At 42.7% G+C, this 23,460-nt stretch overlaps 1 protein-coding gene across 1 annotated transcript in view; it reads left to right on the top strand.

The window, feature by feature from the left end:
• Positions 1-23,460, top strand: part of LOC308289188 (E3 SUMO-protein ligase PIAS1-like) — an 86,760-nt gene that overhangs the window by 6,545 nt on the left and 56,755 nt on the right. The window contains exon 2 of the mRNA XM_080730792.1: positions 15,153-15,242. The gene's annotated coding sequence lies outside the window, so the exon portion shown is untranslated. The remainder of the gene's footprint in view (positions 1-15,152; positions 15,243-23,460) is intronic.

Here is a 23,460-nt window from a genome sequence, read left to right as displayed (position 1 = left end):
GTGTGGGAGGCACAAAGACTAAATTGGGGCAAAGTAAAAAGCAAATATAAATTGGGGCAAAGTAAAAAGCAAATATAAAAACAGTGGAGCTGTATTTGTGTGACATTGTGTGTACAGGAGTGTTTCTCAAACCTTTAATGTATTTGACCATGGACGGCCATCTGAAAATATTTTGTTACAGGGTCTCCCATACACAAGATATGTTTTTAAAATATTTCTGTCTAGATTCTTTTGAAAATCTACAAGCTCTCAATGCGTGATGCGTTGTGAGCTTGTGGATCAGCTATTTTTAAACAGCTGATGTATACTGTATAGGCTTAAAGTAGTTGAACTGATTTTGATTGCGACCGTAGGTCGCACTTACTACAGAAAGCTGCTCGAGGTGTCCGTGCGTCAGTCCGTCACACCTCACACGTCACAGTCAGTCCGTCACACCTCACACGTCACACTTTTGCCCTGCTCATATCTCGGCCACCGTTGGCCCGATCCATGCCAAAATTTCCACACAAACTCCTTGCCTGCCAAACTACAACCTCCAAGGACCCCCAGAGTTCCAGGGACCCCCAGGTCCCTGGGGGACCCCCAGGTGTAAAAAAAATACCAAATGTGCAAAAATTACCAAATGACCACCCCAACGGGGCTGCTCACGGGGAATTCCCGGGGACCACCCACTCCTGGTGCTCCAGAACGGATGCAAAAGTGGTGGCGCCCCCAGTGGAGGACCCCCTGCCACTGCAGCTCACATAAAATGCCGTAACTCGGGCTAGGAGCGTCCGGGAGAGCCGGGGCCGGTACCTAATCGTCCGCCAAGGCAACGCGGACACCCCACCCCTCATTTCTCACATGGCCCTCTTCTAGCGCCACCTACAGGCCGATTTTTAAAACACATTTTTGGCCACTGCTCCTACACTTTTGGCCCTCAAATCACGGAAATCACTACACAGTATGTCTACACTCATGTCATCAACATGGATCCGGAAGTTTTTGGAAAAACACATTTTTGCCCTATTTGTGGAGATAAGTGACCTACGGTCGCTTATCTCCCGATTAGGGAGTCTTACTGGTGATATATCACCACATTTTGCTGGGGCCCAAATTAAGAAAGATCGCTAATTGAACCCTTTATCAAACAGCACACTTCTATTCCTTACTGCAGACTTTAGAAATCTTGTGTTAATGTCTCACACGTTCAACAAAAATGCATCTCGAGGCTCATAAAGGGACTCTGCTGGCCACAGGCATACAACTTGTGACTCGTGAGCAGAGCTTTAGCTATAAGCAGTGATGGGCAAGCTACTTGGAAAATGTAGTAAGCTAAGCTACAAGCTACTCTCGATGAAATATTGCTTAAGCTACAGCGAAGCTATCCACATAGAAATGTAGCAAAGCAAGCTACACGGCAAAATTTGCTTACTACAAAAAAGCTTTATTTTTTTATCAACTTCATGATCAAGTACAACTTTCCACCAAACAAATAGGCAGGCAAAAAATGCTTAGTTCGATTGATTATTATAAAACTGGAAACAAGCCCTCATGTCTGGCTTTTTGTGTTATCCTTTCATTTACTTTTTAAATTAAATGTGTCTTCAGGCTGAGACCCTACAAAAAAAATCATATTTGAACTGGGGACCCCACCCTGACAAGCAATTGGAATTAGGAGTTGAGGCATTACATTTAGTTTCACTCCACCGATGAATATTTTGAAAATAGCAGATCTACAAGCTCACAACGCCTCGGAACACAAGGCTTTTTTCGAGCTTGTAGATCTGCCATTTTCACAATTTGTGCCTCTTTTACTATATTGTCAATTTGGCCAATGTTTGACCAGTTTTTATAGTTGATAACTTTTGATGCAGTTTTGGCTTTTATTTATTATAAATATAAATATATATAAATTATATATATTTTGTTTAGGTATTAAAAATGTCTAAAAGGTCCTTAAATTGACACTTCACTGTCATTAGTTAGCTGTGGACAAAAGAGTGCACTGACTTGTGTGCTGTCGGAACAGCTGATAACAAGCTGCAGCCAGCGGTGGACAAAAGCAAGTACTTTTTTATTCTTACTTATAACATTTTGACTGAGCTACTTTTACTGTGGACTGGAGTAAATGTGACCAGGAGTACTCTGTACTCTTACTCAAGTACTCGGGTCAAGTACTGTCCATCTCTGGCTGCAGCGCCTCAAGCCTGATTTATGCTCTGCCCCCGGAGATCTACAAGCTCACAAAGTTAGCATTTGCAACACGATGTGAGCTTGTATGTCAGTTGTTCTCAGACGTTCTTTGAACACTTCACCATGTCGTTGCGGGGTGAAGTGTCTCGCTTTAGTCGCTTCTCTCACACAGAGGAGGTTCATTGAATTAAGTGAAAGCAGCGCTGCGCAGAACAACATGTTTGGGGATCTGTTGGGAATTCTTTTCCTCACAAACTTTATTTAGCAGTCGCCGGGATTGAAACGTGTAACGTTTGTTGGACGCTATGTCACTACTGGGGTCTAAAAATAGCTACGCTACAGAAAAAGCTATTTGGTTCAAAAGGAGCGGCGCTACCGTGACGCTACTGAGAAATGTAGTTAAGCTATGTAGCGTCGCTACTTGTAGCTCGCTACTGCCCATCACTGGCTATAGGCCTGTTGCTAACTTGATACAATTTTACTCTCCTCTCTAATGATGTGACCCCTAATTGCATCAACGTATAAATACCAGTAAGACTCCCTAATCAGGAGATAAGCGACCGTCAGGTCGCAGCGTGATTTTAGGGCAAAATGTGTAGGAGCAGTGTCCAAAAATGTGTTTGAAAAAATCGGCCTGATGGTGGCGCTATATGGGACAGATCCATTTTGATGAGATGAGTGTAGACATACTGTGTACCGATTTGCATGATTTTAGGGCAAAGTCTGTAGGAGCAGTGTCCAAAAATGTGTTTGAAAAAATCGGCCTAATGCTGGCGCTATATGGGACAGATCTATGTTGATGACATGAGTGTAGACATACTGTGTACCGATTTGCATGATTTTAGGGCAAAAATTGTAGGGGCTGTGTCCATAAATGTGTTTTGCAAGAATCGGCCTCATGGTGGCGCTAGAAGAGGGTCAAGTGATATTGATGATGGAAGTTGTGGTTTGGCAGGCATGGAGTGTGTATGCAAAATTTGGCATGGATCGGTGCAACGATTTCGGAGATATGAGCAGGGCAAAAGTGTGACATGTGACAGACAGCTGGTCGAGGTTTTGATAGTAACTGCGACCTAACGGTCGCAACAATATATTAGTGGGTGCCCACGACGCGGCAACTCGTCAAACTCTTTGATGTCTACCAGTGCCGACGACGAGTTGGACACGTCCGTTATTGTTTTATATAAAACTGTAGCTTACTGTGCGAGGCAGCCGCGGCTGAAGAGAAACACTCCAATTCCCCAAATGCAACGGGAGAGCACGTGACCAGGAAGCCCGGTTGCCCAACACCGTCTATTATTAGTGTTATGAGATTCACAAAATTGGATTTATCTCCTAACTCCAGATCACGTTCATGTTTAAAACGAGCCCTTCTCTGCCGGCTATTATAAAAGCACTGATGGCCGCAATTGTAATTTTTCTGTTCTGAGTGAAAGAAAATACTGGAATACTGCCAAAAAAAAAGAAAAAAAATCAGGAAATACTCAGATTACATTTACTCACATTGCCTCCGAAATAGGGAAAAATCAATTAAATAGGCGATTAAATCATTGTTTAATCAAAGGCACTCAGTGTGTTTTAACTTGAAGTAGCCTAATAGACCGTAAGCCACTGGGGTTGGTCGGTACCAACTGAGGGGATTAATGCTCATAGTGATTTTTGTCATGGTATACATGTCTAGAGTTAGAAAATATGTGATAGCCTTGCACCAGAGGTAGCTTTATGGGTGCTATCATGCATTTTATTTTATAACACTAGGCGAAAATTACTTGGGTCAATTTATGAAAACATACTACTTAACCCCCCTATATAAAAGGTTTTTTAACTAGTTATGTTACCTCTAGGCATGCTTAAGAACACACTAAAGATGTAGGAATTTATATGTCTTATAAAGCCATCATTTTCAAGATGGCGTCCAAGATGGCTGCCTGGAGCTTAAATAGCGTTATGATACTGTTCAACCTATAGAAAGGTGGTATTGGTTATCTAACCCAAGGTTTTAGGGTTCAATGAATGTGGCTGAATCAGTGAAATTACCATCAGTTAATTATTTATTGCCAAATCCATTGTATTGTAATGATCCAATGATTGTACATCATTTTGTTAAAAATAACAAATTGTATTTCAGTTGTGTGAGGGAATCTGTGAACTTATGGTGATTCATATGGGTACCTGGGGGGCATAGGTGTAGATTACAGTTATATATTCAATTGCCATTCAGTCTTAGGCCTATGTGCTAAAGGTCAGGTTAAGGTCTCTCACATCTTATCACTCCTTATCCAGGTGTCCAAGCTGTCCAAGGCAGCAGCTATGGTCACTGGTTGACATGTAGAGTGTTCACCTCATAATTGACATGTTATACAGTCATTCCTCAGCTGCATTGCAATACTGTTGCAAAGTTCAGCGCTGGAAATGCATGTGTTTGCATATGGAGGGCTGACAGGCAAGTTCAGTGGTAATAGTCTTGAGTGTATCAGCTGCACTCTAAAGTGGTTTGTATCAACTAGACCAAAGACATTTGAACAGATACAGCAGCAGTCTACCTGGACACTGTGCATCCGACTGGCTGACTTTGGGTAGACAACTTAATTCTTCCTACTGTATACTTTCCATTCACCAGTTTGAACATGCAGGGAGACACCTTGTCAATAGGTTGTCACCTTTTCTCTCATGACACATGATGAAGTGCTTCTTCCGTGCTGGCCATGTGCAATATGCTTGATATCTCACCCAGTGCCTGCTGAGATGCATGGTCTCCATGCCATAGAGGCTAAGCTAGAACTTGTCTGTCAGCACCATAATGGATTCTGGATCACTGTCTCTGCTCACCAGTCTGGGGAGCAGACTGAGAGAGCAGGAATGATGCTGTCATGTCACATGTGGGAAGAGTTGACTGATGCCTACCCAAAATGTGCAGTAACAGTAGTAGGGAGTCTAAGCACTGGTGTGTCTTGGTTGTAAAATATCGGGGTGTCCACACACAGAAATATCACTGCCCTCATCTCTTCAATCCCATTATTGTTAAATGTCCCCAACAATGTGCATGGTAATATCCTTTAACCACATAAGATGTCATCCTGAAGAGCAAGAACAGAGCAGAAGCTGTTGAGCATGGTGGACACCTTCAGTGCTGGTGATAGATAGGCTACTGCATTTAGTCATGATGAGGCAGACATCACAAAGACTTCCTAAATTCCTATGACCCTGATGCAGCCACCTCTGGAACCTTATCCTTACATCCTTACTGTGTGCCAGTCAGGAGGTTGAAGGCCAGGAGGATGTGGTGGGTGGACTTTCTGGTCCTGATTATGAGTTGGAGAATACAGATGTAGTTGCAAAAGATACATATTGCCATGTTATTATATAATGTTACTATTATTACCCTTATTAGTATTATTATTATTACCCTTATTAATGCCAGTTCTGTGTCATGCCAATGACAGTTTTCATAAACACTTTATTAAGTGAAAGATGAATATTCATCAAGTTGTTTCTATTTGTTGTTCTCCCAGAGGTCAAATGTTACCTTGACCTGACCTTTAACGTGTGAGGTATGGATTCTACACATATGAAAACCAAGAAATTAGAGTACCCAGGTTTTCTATACTAGGACAAGTGGATCAAATAGTGGGCATTTTGTATATATTCTTACACACTTGCACTATGTTTTGTTTAATGAATTTCACAATACATTTCCTTAGAATATATGTATGTAAACATGGTTAAGGAACCCTTTGTGTTACATCTTTCATGAAAACAAATGTACATCTTATGTAATGTAGTGACTACACTACAGTACAGTATGTTGTCACTGCCTAATAGATACCATTTCTAGAGATGCTACGTTTAACAACTTTTATGAAAAACATATAGTCTGAGCTTTATCCATGCCATTTTTCAAAGACAGAACATCAATACTAAGGGAGAATCATCGGTTTGAAGTAGAATGCTTACTTTGGATTTTGAAAACTATGTTTTGGCATGTGATTATAGATGAAGTGATAACACACAGAAAGCTACCCCAGATGCAAGGCTCTCACATATGTCCTAGTCCTAGGGATGTATACCTTCCCAAAAGTCAATATGAGAATCATTCCCTCCCAGATGGTACCGATGACCCCAAATTTGGGGCCCTGGCGTATTATGTCATAATTAGTCACTATAGGTCACTGCCTGTAATAAAGAACAATTCTAGATATGCTAATTTTAACCACCTTACTGGACAATATATATAGTCTGAACTTTATCCCAACCATTTTTCAAAGAGATAGGATGAACAATAAGAGAGAACCAACCATCAGTTTGAAGTAGAATGTTCCATTCGGATTTTGAAACTTTTTTTTTTTTTTTTTTTTTTTTTTTGCATGTTATTATAAATGGAGTGATAACACACAGAAAGCTACCACAGATGCAAGGCTATCAAATTTTTCCTAATACTAGGGATGTATACCTTCCCAAAAATCACTATGAGAATCGTTCCCCCCAGATGGTACCGATGACCAAACAATGTGGAGCCATGGTTCACAGAGGATTATGTCATAATTATAGTCACTATGTTGTCACTGCCTGTAATAAAAAACAATTATAGATATGCAAATGTTAACAACATTACTGAATAATATATAGTCTGAGCTTTATCCCAACCATTTTTCAAAGAGATAGGGTCAATATTAAGAGAGAACCATCAGTTTGAAGTAGAATGTTCCATTCGGATTTTGAAAACTGTGTTTTGGCATGTGGTTATAAAAGGAGTGATAACACACAAAAAGCTACCTCCACTGCAAGGCTATCACATTTTTCCTAGTACTAGGGGTGTATACCTTCCCAAAAATCACTATGAGAATTAATCCCCCCAGATGGTACCGATGACCCCATATGTACGTTGCTAGCTCACGGTCTATAATGAATGTAAAATTATTTCAACCAAAAATATTAGGGGAAGATGTATTTTTTATTTTACACTTGACACATTGTTTGATTACTTTAATACCTAGAAGACAATGCTTTAAGTTAAAGCAGACATGGTCTGTAGGTAGACTATACAGGCAGTACAGTATGCACCTGCCTCTTGTCTATTATTAGTTATCCTATTAATAGGGACATACTTTGAAACACAGAACAACCACTAAACACAGAATGAGCCAATTGTATAACTCTTTTTGCTCTTATTTTTGCTCCAGTGCTTATCGTACTCCCATTCTCAAGGCTTATGGACAAGGATTCGGAGTACTGAACTTGTGCAGATGTATTTTTAAATCCTTTTATTGTCTCCACCAGCCGAAGGCATGGGGGAGAGTATGTTTTCGCCCCTGTCCGTCCGTCCGTCCGTGCGTGTGTGTGTGTGTGTGTGTGTACGTCCGTCTGTTACCAGCTAATCTCCGCTGGTAATCTTGCTGCCAAACTGTGCACAGACTGCACACACACTCCCTGGATACCAATTCAGAACCTCTTCCCCAAATCCTTCACATGGCCCTGTTCTAGCGCCACCAGGAGGCAGATCTTTGCAAAACTAACTTTTGCCAGTACTCCTACAGATTTTGTCCAAAAAGCACGCAAATCGACAGCATCTCTACAGTCATGTGATCGACATGGATCAATCCGATTTTCCATATTCCATCCTGATTGGCTAAAACTGGCTTCCAAATTTTGCAGGATTGGTCCATGTTGAATAAAATGCCTGAAATCATGAACGCAGTGTGCAAATCTAATCAGCCTCATGGTGGCGCTATAACAGGCCAATTCGTGTTTTTACCTATAACTCCACTGATCAGTGTACAACTTTGTATTATAGCGCCGCCATCAGGCCGACTTTTTCAAACACATTTTTGGACACTGCCCCTACAGATTTTGCCCTAAAATTACGCAAATCGGTACACAGTATGTCTACACTCATGTCATCAACATGGATCTGTCCCATATATTTTTTCAAACACATTTTTTGGACACTGCTCCCACACATTTTGCCCTAAAATCACGCTGTGACCTGACGGTCGCTTATCTCCCGATTAGGGAGTCTTACTGGTATATGCACTCCCTAGAGCAGTGGTGGGCAACTTTGATGATGGAGAGGGCCACTATATTTTCACACTCACTCCAGAGGGCCACATTTCACATATACATTCAAAAATAGCAAAAATAGCCGATCTACAAGCTCAAAACGCGACGCGTTTTGAGCTTGTAGATCTGCTATTTTTGCTGTTTTTGAAATGGTTTTATGCATTTTTTTAATTGGAATCCTGAAAAGTAAAATTTGTATTTAATTTCAAATGTATTTATATGTTCTTATATTAACTTTGTTAACAAACACATTGGACATAAAAAGACAACACAATTACTTGTCATTAAGCTACTAATATAGACTGTAAAGCGGGTTATGTTCGCATGTTTGGAATCGTAATCGTAAAATCAATAATATATCAGTATTCCTATATTAACTAATTTAGTGCCAGCGCCCTCTAGGGGCCATAGAATGCCAGGGTATCTCTCATAGGCGAGCGCTTTAGCTTCCAGGACCTCACCTTCCAGGACCTCACGTGCTCACGTTCATGCACGTCATGGAAAGGTCCCGGATGATAATGCTAACAGAATGGCTATTCCCATTTTGTCATCTAAAAGATAATTTTTGGGCTATTTCGCCGTAAATAAACCTCGCGCCGCTTCCCTAAAGACACAATCCAGAGATATAAGCCTTCAAAGATGTGGTCTTTCATTGGATTAGGCGGAGATTGGCGATTTCGTTCGCAAATAACGGCCGGCCGGGAGGTTGCTAGCTTTCGGCTAGTAGCTAGAAAAATCAGGCCAGGCTTCAGAAGGCCTCTTATCATTTTATTCATTTCATTAAAAAAAGCCGAACTACTTCGGGATCGGCACACTCGTATACTCATCGGAAGCGGCGCCGAACACTGGGTGAACATTGGGGAGCTCAAAAATGTATTTTAAACCATTTTTAATGGAATATATCGTCGGACAGAGTAGAATGGCTAGCTGGCTAGCGGCTAGCGAGCCAGGACCACCCACGACTCTACAAGCAGCTCGGGGTAAGTGAATTAATAAAAAAAATTTTTTATTGGATTGAAATAAAGCCGAACTAGTTCGGGATCGGCACAGGAAGAGTTAACCTGCTGGCCGCATTAAGTGAAGTTGGGGGCCGCATGTGGCCCCCGGGCCGCCAGTTGCCCATCTATGCCCTAGAGGCCAAGGAAAAACCTTTGCCCTGCATTTTTCATATCTGCCTTTTATAGCGCCACCAGGGGGCCGACTTATGTAAAACAAATATTTTCCTATTATTCCTTGAGATTTTATCAAAAAATCATGCAAATCTGTACACAGTATCTCTATAGTCATGTGATCAAGACAGATCTGTCCGATATTTCATATTCCATCCTAATTGGCTAACATTGTCTTCCAAAGTTTGCAAGATTGGTCCATTTCGAACAAAATGACTTAAATCATGAACGCAGCTTGTGATTACAGAGAAATTCTGCACGCACATTCCCACTAGGTCAAGGAACAAATTACACTCTTCATATTGGCCTGTTATAGCGCCACCTGCAGGTCGACTTTTTCCAAACTAATCTTTGGAACAAAATGCCTCAAATCATGCATGCAGCGTCACATTGCCATTAAAGGCCAAAGAAGGCACCCTTTTCACATTTAGCGCCACCAGGACCTACCTGACCTGGTGGAGACCTGTGCTTGGAAGAGCACTGCTTCTAGTTAGGACTTAATTTTTGAGCGGTGGTCACACCGTCTCCTATACGTGGCCGTGTGTGTGGGTATGTATGCGTCCGGCCGTCCGGCCGTGTATGTAGCCTGGCAGTACCTTTTCTGACCACACATGTTAAGGGAGGGGCGCTGTTGTACACACACACACACACACACACACACACACACACACAGGGGGAAGTGTGGGTCAGCAAGTCGGATGGATGGATGGATGGATGGATGGATGATGGATTGATGATGGAGGCCAGGCACACACACAAACAAACACGCACACACACACACACACACACACACACACACACACACACACACACACACACACACACACACACACACACACAGGGGGGAAGGGGGGAGGGGGGGGGGGTTGGTGGGTAAGAGGGTGCTGTTGAGAGCCTGGGGGGGGGGGAGACAGAATTCATAGATCTAGAAGTTCTAGATTCTATGTGTTCTAGACTAGAACACATAGAATTCATAGATATAGAACACAGAATATGTACAGTACAATACTGTACATAAGCGGTGGGTAAACCACCGCTCAGTTCACACAGGTGTGATTTTTTTAAAACAATCATTTTGAATCATGTAGTGTAGTCTTTCAAAATGAACAGTGTAGCGACCAGACAGAGCATGGACAACGCATCGCGACACCTTGTGAGCTTGTAGATCAGCTATTTCCACTTTCAATGTTATTTTTTAAGTATAACGTTTTCAAATATGTCAGTTATTTCTTTGTATATGTTATCTGCAATGTCCAACTTCAAAGCCAAAAAAATGTAATTGTTAATCGCTATTATTTGAGTGACAATTAATTGTCATGTAAAATGTCCTGATGGTGAGTGGTGACAGCCCTACACAGTGGATCAGGGCAGATCTGAAAGTAGATTTGAAGACTGCATGCTTGCAGCACAGACCAGACCTGCGCTGGTGCAGACTGCTCTCTCTTTTTGATTGAAGGGCTGGGCCGGGCCAAAGTAATGCAATTGCAGCCCCTAGGCGGTCATAAGAAGTAGCCTAACATCAGCGGGCTCCTCTAATGATACAGAGGATCAGTGCACTGGGCTATCCACCAGCATGCTTTGTGCAGCCAGCCTACATTCTCATTCTACTGCTGTTCTTTGATCTGGCCCTCCACCAACCCCTCTAAACCTCCACAGAAGACAGACGGGTGCAGCTCTAAGGGTGTATGTCAGTTCTTGCTTTACATTGGATTCTGCACCAGATCCCTTTCTTCTCATTGCCTTAGTGTTCCCTTTATTTCTTCTGTTATTTATCCTTCCTCTGCATAAGCGAGGCCAGGGTGGTCAGGTGGGTGCGGGAGTATGTAATAATCCAGCAGGTGGCTTCCTGTCTGGCTCCACTTGATTGCAGTGGAACCATCCCATGCCAGTTCCTGGTCTGCTCCCTCCACATGCAGCAATGAAAAAAAATGTAGCATTCATTTTCTACCAGCAGCACCTGCATGCTCTGTTTTGGCATCAAATCACAAACCCCTGGTGGCTGTCATCGATTCTTGTTCACTTAAATATCTGAGGTTTGTGTCTTACATGCGGTATCATTCTCTGACAAGCTGGGACTAGACTCCTTACCTTAAGGCGAGGTGGCACTGGTTAGACATGGCGGGCTTCCTTGGTGAAGAATGTGGCTATTCTGGACAATACATATTTTTGCTCCTTCAAAGAAACTTTTTGTTTTCCCTCTATTGTGCTCTTATGATATTGACACCACAGACGGACACAGACAGACAGACACACCCACAGACAGACAGACACGCACACACACACGCAAAGAGACAGACAGACAGAGTGAGCGAGCACAATGAGAGAAGGTATTTTAGAGCTACAATAAGCCTGAGTCACAGGAGCTGGAAAGCGAAGAGGTGGGGGGAGGGGAAGAAATGGAGGGAAGAAGGATGGGGGAGAGAGCTGCACACAGAATTAGGACCTCTAGCTCAGAAAAGGAGCTTTATGGTCAGGTAATATCGTGCGTGTACAATACATAAAAATACAATGTTTACAAACACAATTTTGCAGATGAAGTGTATGCAGCTATAGACCGATCTCTAAGAGCGGCAGTCGCAGCTGTGGTGTCAAGTGGCACCTCTTGGCGGTTCGCACAGCAACACCGCAGCTACACCGAAGCGCTCTGGAAAAAGGTCTATAGAGAAGCTACTGATGGGTTGTTGTCTACCCACTCGCACCGCTTTATGTTGGGAATGGATTGAGCAGCTGGTGCATGTTTGCCTGTTGTGTCGGAGATGGAAGGCGGTTAACTTGTTAGCCGGCCGTTAAGAAATAACCGGTCATGCTTAACGGTTTCACGGTTAATTTTCATAACAATATGATCGCATTTTCCTGGACCTGGATAGTGTTGTTTGGCTATGGGGATGTGATTTTGTTAAACAGACTCTGGGAGGCGCAAGAGAGTAGTCTTATGTCATGTCCAATGGAACAGTGAATGAGAGACAGCTGTTTTGGTGTTACGCAGTGGGGTCTGTGGACCGGGGAGGATGAGACAACGAGTGTCGGAGTACACAAAACAGAACACGTAGCCAACAGAGGTATTTTGGTCTGGGAGCATTTCAAAAGCAAAGGAGTGTAGACGACTGTATCTTTCTCAAATACATACGATGCTTGTTGTTTATTGATGATTAAGCCTAGAACAATTTATTGTTATTGTTAAATGCAGCTTTTTTGTTTGTCTTTCAAAGGAGCATAACTAAATGCCATAAACGTTAATTCTGTGTACTTATTTTGGGTTGATTTTTTTTATTTATAATAATAATATAATAATAATAATAATAATAATTAAAAAACATTAATTCACCGGTTAATGCTGACGGCTAACCGGTTACTGAATTAACTGTTAGTGACATCCCTATTATCATACAAACATTAATGATTGTTTTAACACTTTTGTTGTCTCTGAGTCTGCGTCCTGATGCTTTGGGACAAGGACAAGATGCTCTTCTCCATAGAAACTTGCGCCAGAGCCGTAACACTGCTGGTGTGAATTCAGTGTTAGTTAATGTCATTGACTGTCTTCCATCTTCCATCCTATGTCCAGGGGCTTCAGGATAGGGCTGTGCCAGTCTTAGGGCGTGAAGTCCCTACTAGAGGCTTAGCTACTAGTTAGTTTTGTAATGAGTGAGTTACTAAATTCTATTGCACCACCACAACTATTTATGGCATATACTTAGGTCTAATGCTCTTTGCAGTATTTAAACACACCGCCACACACACACACACACACACACACACACACACACACACACACACACACACACACACACACACACACACACACACAGCACACACTCAACAGAAAGCACATTTATTCTGTGGGGTGGGGAGGTTTCTATTCAGCCACTTATGAGCTTCTTGTGTTTTTTCAGTCTCTGCATAATTATTCATGAGCACGTTAAGTGTTGAATTGTGTGGAGCTCGCTCCAATCTCCTCATCTGTTTTTACGTCTGGAGAGTGACTCCCGTCCTGGACAGGCTTCAGACACGCCTCCTGCAGGAGACTTGGCTCATATCTGAACCAATTTGATTAAGCGTTTTTTTTGCTCCATTTATTTGTTCCATTTTACCGCCTGTTTCCTGGTTGTTTGCTCTTGACTACGCATTTTTTTCCCCCTTTTTTGCCGATGGGTTCCCAGATTGGACTAGGCTGAACTGCAGGACAGCGGTGCCAGCAGGTGTATGTTTTCATTCACTGTGAGCGAGGTAGTGTTTTTGTGTCTGTGTGTTTGTGAGAGACTGCCAGAGCTAGTTTGCATGTGTGCTTCTTGCCTTTGTTGTATGTGTGTTTTAATAGTAACTACCGGTAAGCCTCAGCTAGAAGATGCAATATGGTTTCAATCTGAATAAGAATACCTCTATATTTCCCTCTATATCTCTCCACTGATAATTATGTTAAACTGGTATAGCATATTCAAATAGCAAGCCATCACCAAGTAGCATCTCCATGTCAAATAAGAAGTAGGTCTACGTAATAAATACAAATAGCCTATTTTCCTTTCATCTGCCATAACAGCAAAACTCATTCCCTAGTTGTCTTGGCACGGCCGAGGCTACAGTACACTACCTGAGAGTCTATTCTTACTATATTAGTCGAACACAGATGAATGCATGGTGAATGTGGCCTGCCCTAGCAATGCTAGTCTATTTATTTATTTATTGCTCGGCTGTTAGTTGTGATGTTTGGAAAAGAACATGTTATATAACCGTGTATACAGCTCCACTTGGAACTGTTACAGTACCTCCCACTGCACTGACTGAGATTACACCTGTTGTTCGACTTTTTTCTATTGATAACTCACGCCATGGAGACTTGAGTTTAATAATATATTTTTGTATATGTCGCATTACTAAGACAAAAAATTTGTTATAGTAAATTTACCCCCATTGATACTGGATGGGGACCCAAATGCATTTTGGGTCCCCATCCGGAATCAATGGTGGTACATTTATTGTAATCGAATTATTGTCTTAGGAATGTGACAAAAAACTAAAAAATATTATTGAACTCTAGTCTCCATGGCATGAGTAATCAATAGAAAAAAAGGCAATTTGGGTGTGAACTACTCCTTTAATTATGGGCTTTTAATATTGTAGGTTGAACTTGAAATTACTCTATTCCTGCTACATTTTCATATGGATGTTTGTAGTTATTTTTGTGCATTTTCACAGGAGTTGCTAACTTAATTTTGTTGCACATCCTGCAATTACATTAAAGGAATTTAATTCAATTGAAAGGTAGTTCAGTGTAGCTGTAACTGGGATTGGTCATGGGTTTCAAATTAACAAATTAACCCATGAAGACCGGGAATTATTTTATACTTTAGCTATGAAAAATAGCAGATCTACAAGCTCATAGCGTGGCACTCGGTGCCATGCTATGAGCTTGTAGATCATAGCAAACCTTTTTAACAAAGCAAAGCAAAGCAAAGCTTTGTAACTCAAAGGTCCTAGGAACAACGTATTTTGTAAATGGGAGTCTGTGGCCAAAATAATACATGTAATTTTCTTTACATGAAAAAAAAGACCAGAAGGATTAGAAGACATTATAGAATCGGGTCAATATATTCACAGACTTGCACAGATTTTCAAGATTTTTCAAAAATCGCAGATCTACAAGCTTGCAGCGTGGCACTCTGTGCTTGTATATCTGCTATAATATAATGTTAAAAGTGGTTCAAATCTAACATGACAAGGCTTAGTGTGATATCACTGCATTTATTCCTACAGGCTGGGGCGGCACCTGTCAGCGGGGAGTGTTGGGCGGGAGGAGTAGGACGAAGGCTCTACGTCCTCCCGTTGGGGGCTCCTCACTGGCAGGTGAGTCAGTAGGATACAACAGCAGTTACAACAAAGAAATGTGTGTAGCACAGAGAGAGAGAGAGAGTGAGAGAGAGAGAGAGAGAGATAACTTTACTCAGAAAATGTGTCCATCCAAGCTGCCACCTCCGTCCCCTGCTGCTTTTTCGTGCGTGTTTGCGTGCGCGCGCGCGCGCACACACACACACACACACTATCGAGCGCAAATCGTGCCACATGGACGTTGCTACACTCGCGCGCACGCATTCGATTTTATCTGTGTTGTACTGAACGCATGAACGTCTCCTGTAATTTTCAAATGGCTTTTGAATCATAACGCGCAAACGTCGCCGTCACGCGTCCCCGTGTGCCTTCTCTTTTGTGCCTCACAGGGGAACGCGAGGTCGCGTAGTGTTAGGCGTTTGTGGCGAACGCATGTGTTAACGCACGCATACATCTAATGGCCATGTGGCCATCATGCGTGAGACACACGGTCAAATGCAGCGCCGCTATGAACTGTACGCGTGATTGACTTGTTGCTCTGCTCTGGAACGCACGTGTGAGATGTGTGCCACCCATTTGATTCTCAGCGCTAAACCTGCGTGTGTGTGTGTAGACGTGTATATCAAATAAAACATCCAGACGTTCATGCGAGCATGCGTTGGTCTGTCTCCACTCTCCACTGTGGGCTGCATGCTCTCTGTGCTCCTTGGCTGACGTAGCAAATTTGCTTTATATAGGCCTATTTGAATTGGGATAAAATACAGACCCTCAAGGACCACCGGTGGTCCTTTGGTGAGTTGGTGGTCCTGGTGGTCCCCCCCCCAAGGACCACCGTTGGCCAAGGACCACCGTTGGTCCTTGGGGGAAGTTCCAAGTGGTCCACAGCTAAATTATGGAGAGTTGTTAACCAAATGGATCTTTTAAATCTTTAGAGTATAAAGTGAAACCAAATAGATTTCGTTTCATTTTCTGGAAACACCCCGCCATTCCGAATATATTATTTATTATTATTTGGGCGATGATGTGATGTTGAAATGTAACTTTCAGATCAGCGCATGCATGAGTCACGGCCTTGCGCCCTGCTGGTTGGGACTAATATATTAAGTAGAAGTGTGTTGTGTTTATGGACTAAAATAACAGATGCTGGTTATTTTATTTGTTTTGCACATTTTTATATTTGCATTTTAACCAAATGTTTTAATCCTTGACTGATTGAGACTATACATATTTCGTTAATTTATTTATATTTATTTATTTATTTATTTATTTATTTAACTGTTTTTGTTTTGTTTGGTGTTCCTAAGTTGAGCCCTTCGGAATGGCTGCCTTCTGGTTAAGTTGTCAGTTAAATTGCTTTATTTATTATTTGTTTAGTTCTGTTCAGTTATGTTGTGTTTAGACCTTTATTTCGTTATTTGTTTGTTTTGTTGTTAACTTCAGCTCTGAGCAGCGGCCTGGCCTGCCGGGCTCAATTTGTCACGCACATGTCGGGCTTTGGGCTGGGTCGGGCTTGAGAAAAATAAATAAAGAAAAAAATTGGCAAGATCTGTGCTTTGCATCCCGGCCAGCAGCAGTTCCAGTGAACGGGTTTTCAGCGCTGCGGGCAGAACCATCTCCGAGCGAAGGACATCGTTGAACGATTTTCTTCATCACAATTTATAAGATCGGTGAGTACAGCCTAGCCTTTAACTGTTGGCAATATATACCCAATGGCCAACGTAGAATGTAGTCATTTTGGTCTCTTGTGATCTTATCATTTATTTATAAATGTATTTTATTTAATTTCAGCTGCTTGCTGTCTGATTGGATTATTCGCCGGTGCGGCCTCCCGGCGCGGCCTTGCGCCCAGCGCTGGATTTTTGGGACTATTAAACTGAACGAATAAGTGTTGATTCATACAAAGAAAAGTGCTGTGTTACGGACTAAAATAACAAATGCTGTTTATTTTATTTGTTTAGCCTATTTACATACTTTAATTTAACCAGGGAATGGGAATGTTTCGTTGCTTGACTGATTAAGGCTATTCATTCTAATATTTTATACACATACTTAACTTGAGATTGTTTATTTTAATTGCACAAATGTCGCACAACGCAAACTCAAAGGATTGTTCATTGTTAAATTGTCCTCGGGAGTCGGGACCTGTTTCACAATTGAATAAAGACAGTTGGAAAGGGGTATCATGTCTCTGTTCTTCACCAATATTTAAAATGTAATGAAAACAAAAGGCCGCCGCTACACGCACTCTGCAATTAAGCTTGTTTAGAAAAATGTCGGTCTTCGGGCCGGGCCGGTCTCCAATTGTCAATTATGTATCGGGCTTTGGGTTAGGGTTAGGTTACATTAGATTTCTGACCATTCTGGCCGCCTCCTCCCCTCATTGATTTAATTTCTGATCACCCCTCCCTCCATCGCACATAGTGTATTATTTGTGAGGAGTTGCTCACATTTAGATGAAAGGAAAGTGCTTCTGGAGTCACTTGTATATCATATATAGGCTATAGGCTAATATAATATAGGCCGATGTGTGGGTCTCTCGCCCTAGCTCGCGCGCTGCTCTCTGTGCCAAATCATGTCCAAATGGAGACGCTTTTGCGCAGCGAGTGAGCCAGCGGAGGGCAAGACGAGGGGCAGAGAGAGAGAGAGAGAGAGAGAGAGAGACGTTGCCCTCTTCGTAGATATTAATATCTTGCTAAAGTATTTTCTGTCTGGTTTATTGCTGGTAGATTTTGCGAGACTCTCCCGCCGCCGCTGGTTTTATTTTTTGATTGCCCGTTTACGAACGTTGACCGCTGATAAATAGGCTAATGCGGCGCTTGCGGGGGTCCTGCGGTTACACACAGGGAGATGGAGGAGGCATTATTATGCAGCTTGGTTCATGTCCCTGGACAGACGTGCACGGACGATTCCTTGTTTCGGATGACAAAGTGCAGTGCGAGCGCAAACGTATCAATTAAATATGCAAGAATGTGGCAACTTCACCCCTCCCATTCGCACGACTAAACCGAATTATATTATGAGAATGTGGCCTCACCATTTAGGCCTACTGCTAATCTGCATAGATTCTCTGCCATTCCGGCATTTTTTTTGTACCATGCATGTTCCAAGCTCCTCCATGCTCCGGTTTAGATAACTACTGTACAACGCATTTGCCCTTCGCAATAGGGCCAGGTCTGTCTGTCTGTCTGTCTGTCTGTCTGTCTGTCTGTCTGTCTGTCTGTCTGTCTGTCTGTCTGTCTGTCTGTCACGCAGCAATGCATGCATGCGCTCAGCGGAGAGGCAGCCCCTTGCCTAGTTAGTAAAGCCTGGTGTGCGAGGTTACCTAGTTAGTAGTATAGTAATAAGGGTAATAATAACCCCTCCCCCTCTCTCTCTTTCCTTTAGTTGTCTTGTTATAGGCATATAGGCATAAAACGTACGGCTAAAGTGGATCAATGGATGTTTTATAATATAATAGGCCTAATCATATATTTTAATTACCTCAACATTTTACTTGAGTATACAGTATAAGTAAATCTACTTAGTTACTTTGCCCCACTGCGCCCAGTGAGAGCAGAGAGAGAGAGAGAGAGAGAGAGAGAGAGAGAGAGAGAGAGAGAGAGAGAGAGAGAGATCTCGGCAAGCGCCGAGGTCCATTTGGTTACCAACTGTCCAACTCCATCATTAATAAGCTGGGGATTGTGGACCACCTCAAGCCTCAAGGACCACTGGTGGTATTTGAAGCAGATGATCAGATCGTGCAAAACTCGGAATACCCCGAAACGCTTTGCGTGGTGTCACAGGCGAGAGAGATGAAGCAGGGATCCCCACAACCTTCATAGATTCCATATAGTTTCATTGTTTGACAGCACAATCATTTTTTTTGCGCAGCCTCCTCGCCAGCATGGTGCTTTAAAACGGCGAAATTAAACAAATATAGGCCTATTCGCTATATAAATATTTTGTTCGTGGGCCTGTGTTTCGCCGTTAATAGTTCTTTTTTTCCTATAGGCCTACGCCAATGTAATGTGCACAGGAGTATTTTAGTTGCACAAAAAACAACCGCTCGCCCAGAACGAACCAACGGCGCAGTACAAAACCAAGGCAGGCAGGGTCCATTTGGTTTCATTTTACGCTCTCAAGAGTTAAGGGTCTATATAGTTCCGTTTGGTTACTCTCCATATTTTAACTGGAGATCACCTGCATGGAAACCCTAACCCCTCAAGGACCAACACAGCACTGGTGGTCCCCGGACCACTGGTTGAGACCCACTGCTGTAGACTCAATATACTGTAATCATATCGAACAAAAATAAATACCCTATGAATTCAATGAAATGTCGGCTTGACAAGTGTAACGCTGACACTGCATGTGTAATGGATGTGTAATGAATGGATGGATGAAATAATAAAATGTACTTTTCATCATGTCTGTTGCTAAGGTATGGCAACATGACTGGTGTCTTGCACGCACGCGAGGGCGCGCGTGCAAGACACCAGTCATGTTGCCATACCTTAGCTTTTGCTGAACTGACGCCACTGGTAAACCCCGACTCTGCAGGGTCTCCAGCGAACAAGACAGCGCTGATTTGGGACAAGCGCTAGAGCTGCAGGCAGCTCGCCCCGTGTTGCGTATCTATAGCAGATATACAAGCTCATAGCGTGGTGAATTGCGTGAGCTTGTAGCTCTGATATTTTCAACGCGCGTCACCATCGTACGACGAATAGGGCCTAGGCTGATTTTTAACAGCACACAGCACAGAAGAAGCAGCCCGCAGCTCGCTCACCCTTCGGGATTTAAACCACGCTGACAGATCATGATACAAAAATTATGATTTGTTTTAATGGTTGTAGCCTACTACTTTAACCAAATAATAATAAGAATAATAGGCTTAAATCTGATAAAATAGCCCAAAGGGAGCCACATGATAAAATAGCCTATATAAGGGAGACATTTTCCCAGCCGGTCACAGTGTCCGGTGCCGGTGGACTTTATAATTACCGGCCAATTAAACATTTTAACGGTCAATGGCACAACGTATGCTTCGCCAATATCTTTATATATATATACAGACAGACAGACAGACATAGAGAGAGGGGGGGGGGGAGAGAGAGAGAGAGAGAGAGAGAGAGAGAGAGAGAGAGAGAGAGAGAGAGAGAGAGAGAGAGAGAGAGAGAGAGAGGTAGGTAATGTTCATGAATCATGGAGACTTGTAGACAGTGGTGCAGTGGTGATTCAATGTTTGGGGGGTCGCGAACGTCGCTCAACACCTACTATACAGGTCTATTGATATGCAAATAGGCTCGTTTCTTTGTTAAAACAGTTGTCGAGGTGTGAACTTGGGGGGGTGCGAGACCCCGGCTCAAAAAAAGATATGGGTCGTCGGGGGCGCGCGACCCAAGACCACGGCAACACTGCTTGTAGAGGATTGATTGAATAGCCATTAGACACCTGGCACCCCCTCAAGAACCACTGGGGGGGCCCCGGACCACTGGTTGAAATCCACTGTCAGTAAGAAAGTAATGACGTGCTGCCGTGCATAGCACCGAAAAAAGAAAAAGTAGGCCTATACCTCTGCCCCCATGAAAGTCAGGCAAGACTGACGTTAACCTTTATTTTATTTAGAACATAAGATGAAACCAAATGGACCCTGTGTTCATGAATGAGTTAGAGCTTAAAATAGTGAAAGTCGGAAAAAATGCATAACGCACCAATGGATGCGAGCGAGGCAGCAAGTGGAGTAGACTATACAGAGGCGCACATGGGTATGGTAGCTACCGTACCTTGATTACAGGAGAAAATAATAAAATGTACTTCTTAAAATGAATTCATCATGCTTGTTGCTAAGTATTGGCAACATGACTGGTGTATTGCATGAGTGCCTTCCTTCACACGTGCAAAACAACAGCCATGTTACCATACCTTAGCATTTGCAGAACTGACGCTGCTGGCGGGATCGCGCAGCCGAGGAGGAGGAGGAGGAGGGCCTATTCGTGGACTCTTTTCATTCTGTCTGTCTGTCAGCATATTCATTACATTACTCCGTGTGAGTAGCCTAATGGCAAAGCATCTGGATAAATCACTGTCTGTCTGTCTGTCTGTCTGTCTGTCTGTCTGTCTGTCTGTCTGTCTGTCTGTCTGTCTGTCTGTCTGTCTGTCTGTCTGTCTGTCTGTCTTCCTTCCACACTGTGTGGACAAATTGAATGAATTTTGATATTTTTATAAATGAATTAATAGGCCTACTGTCATTGCATTTCCATTTTTCAATTATACACCGAATAGCGCAATTAAGTAGGCCTAGGTCAACGAGTCAACCCAATTAGCACTCCCGCAGCTGGTCTGATTGGACTCTGACCAGCTCTGCGCTTCTCAAAGTTACATTAGATCATTTAAACCATTGTGGCATTATTCTCAGCCAACTAATGATAGTCTATTCTGCATTCTGGTTGTCGTCACCCCAAATAATGGATTACTTCTTCATATAATTAATATAGGATATAATGCAGCAGCACTCTTTATGTGCAAAGCCCTCTTCTATAATGATCAGATTCATTTTTACTCACAACAGAGTAAAATATATTTAAACTCTTAGGTCTGCATTGTTAAATGCAACGGAACAGGCAACAATAGTGGATGGCAATGGCATAGAATTGAATGGTTTGGTCTGTATTTGAACTGGAATGAGTTACTGCTTAAAACGAATACAATTAAACCATTGATATAAGAATCACTGTACATTTACAGAATTAAATTCTGTAAAAAAAAAAAAAAAAAAATCTGAGATTTTTTTTTTTTTTTACATGACATGTCACGCGTACCTTCGCGGAACCATCGTGTAAAGACGCGATGCGTCCAGACGCTTTGATGCAGCGCAACGTGTGCCCCGGAGTGCCACTGGAGCAGAACTAACGCATGCATGCACGCACGCATATGTAAACAAAAAGCCATTTGGCACACATGCGTCGCTTCGCTTAGCTGGCACGGAAAAGCCGCCATACACACACACACGTCACACACACGTCACACACACACACACACACACACACACACACACACACACACACACACACACACACAAGCATGCACGCACACACGTCTCCCACTGTGTTTTCACTGGAGCTGTGGAGAATTTCATTTGTTTTGGAGGCTTGGATTCTCTCTCATTTTCTCTCTCTCTCTCTCTCTCTCTCTCTCTCTCTCTCTCTCTCTCTCTCTCTCTTGCTCCACCCATCCCCCTTCGCTCCATCACTCACTCAGTCCTTTTCCCTCCCTCTCTCCTACATACTGTGGACAGTGAATTAATGTTCCCAACCCATGCAGGCCAGGCCTTCCTTCCATGCAGCGCTCATTCTCTGCCACACAGTAGACACTAGACAGTCTAGTGTTTCGCTCCGGGTCTTGGTTGTCGTCGTTTTTTCTATCTTGCACCTTGTCTGCTTTGCCTTGTCGTTTTCCTCTTGTGTGAGGAAGACAAATATAAACTTTGCCATACAACCTGAAAATGCTCGCTCTGACTCACGTACGTACACACGTGCGCACGCACGCACACACACACACACACACACACACACACACACACACACACACACACTCGTGTTCCTGTTGATGTGGTTTGGTGGTCTTCGTTTGGATTTATTATGCTTTGAATTCCTTGTGCTGTGTTATCACACTGTCTCATGCAGGATTAAACAGAAAGCCCACAAGCTCTGCACAGTGGGCACAGTAGAATGAATATCAGGCATAATGTATGCAAGGAAAGAGTACAGTGTGCTATGGCAAACCTAAGTGTTCTCTCTTTCTATTTCTTTCTGTCTCTCCCGCTTCTGCTAGCTATTCTTCTCTTTACATTGCTCCCTCTCTCGTTTACCCTCAACCTCCTTTGTTGGTACATTACTTCTTCGTTGCACCTACCTGTCAAATGCAAAAGAGAATCGAATCGAGCAAATTAACTCATTTTTTTTGGCCAGCCGAGGAGTTGGTCGTGACTTGTTTGTAATTGCAATTCCAAAAAAAAGATATCTCTGTCAGAAATATTTCTGAACTTAAAACATGTTGACCTTTATTCCACAAAATGTGAATGTGTTCTGTAATACATTTCTCTTCTCTCAATTATGTTCATGTCAATAATAAAACTACCCAGTAAACTACCCTCATAGCTGTAATAAGAAGAGTTAGGTTCACCGTTCTTGTTGGGTAACATTAGACAACTCGCATAGCCAGACAACTATTCTACAATCTCTGAATGGCATGTTCCATA

The sequence above is a fragment of the Nannobrachium achirus genome, assembly GCF_963921795.1.
Source record: "Nannobrachium achirus genome assembly, chromosome: 7".
NCBI lineage: Eukaryota > Metazoa > Chordata > Actinopteri > Myctophiformes > Myctophidae > Nannobrachium > Nannobrachium achirus.
Note: the sequence above shows the minus strand (reverse complement) of the source record. Positions and strands in the feature narration are given on the sequence as shown.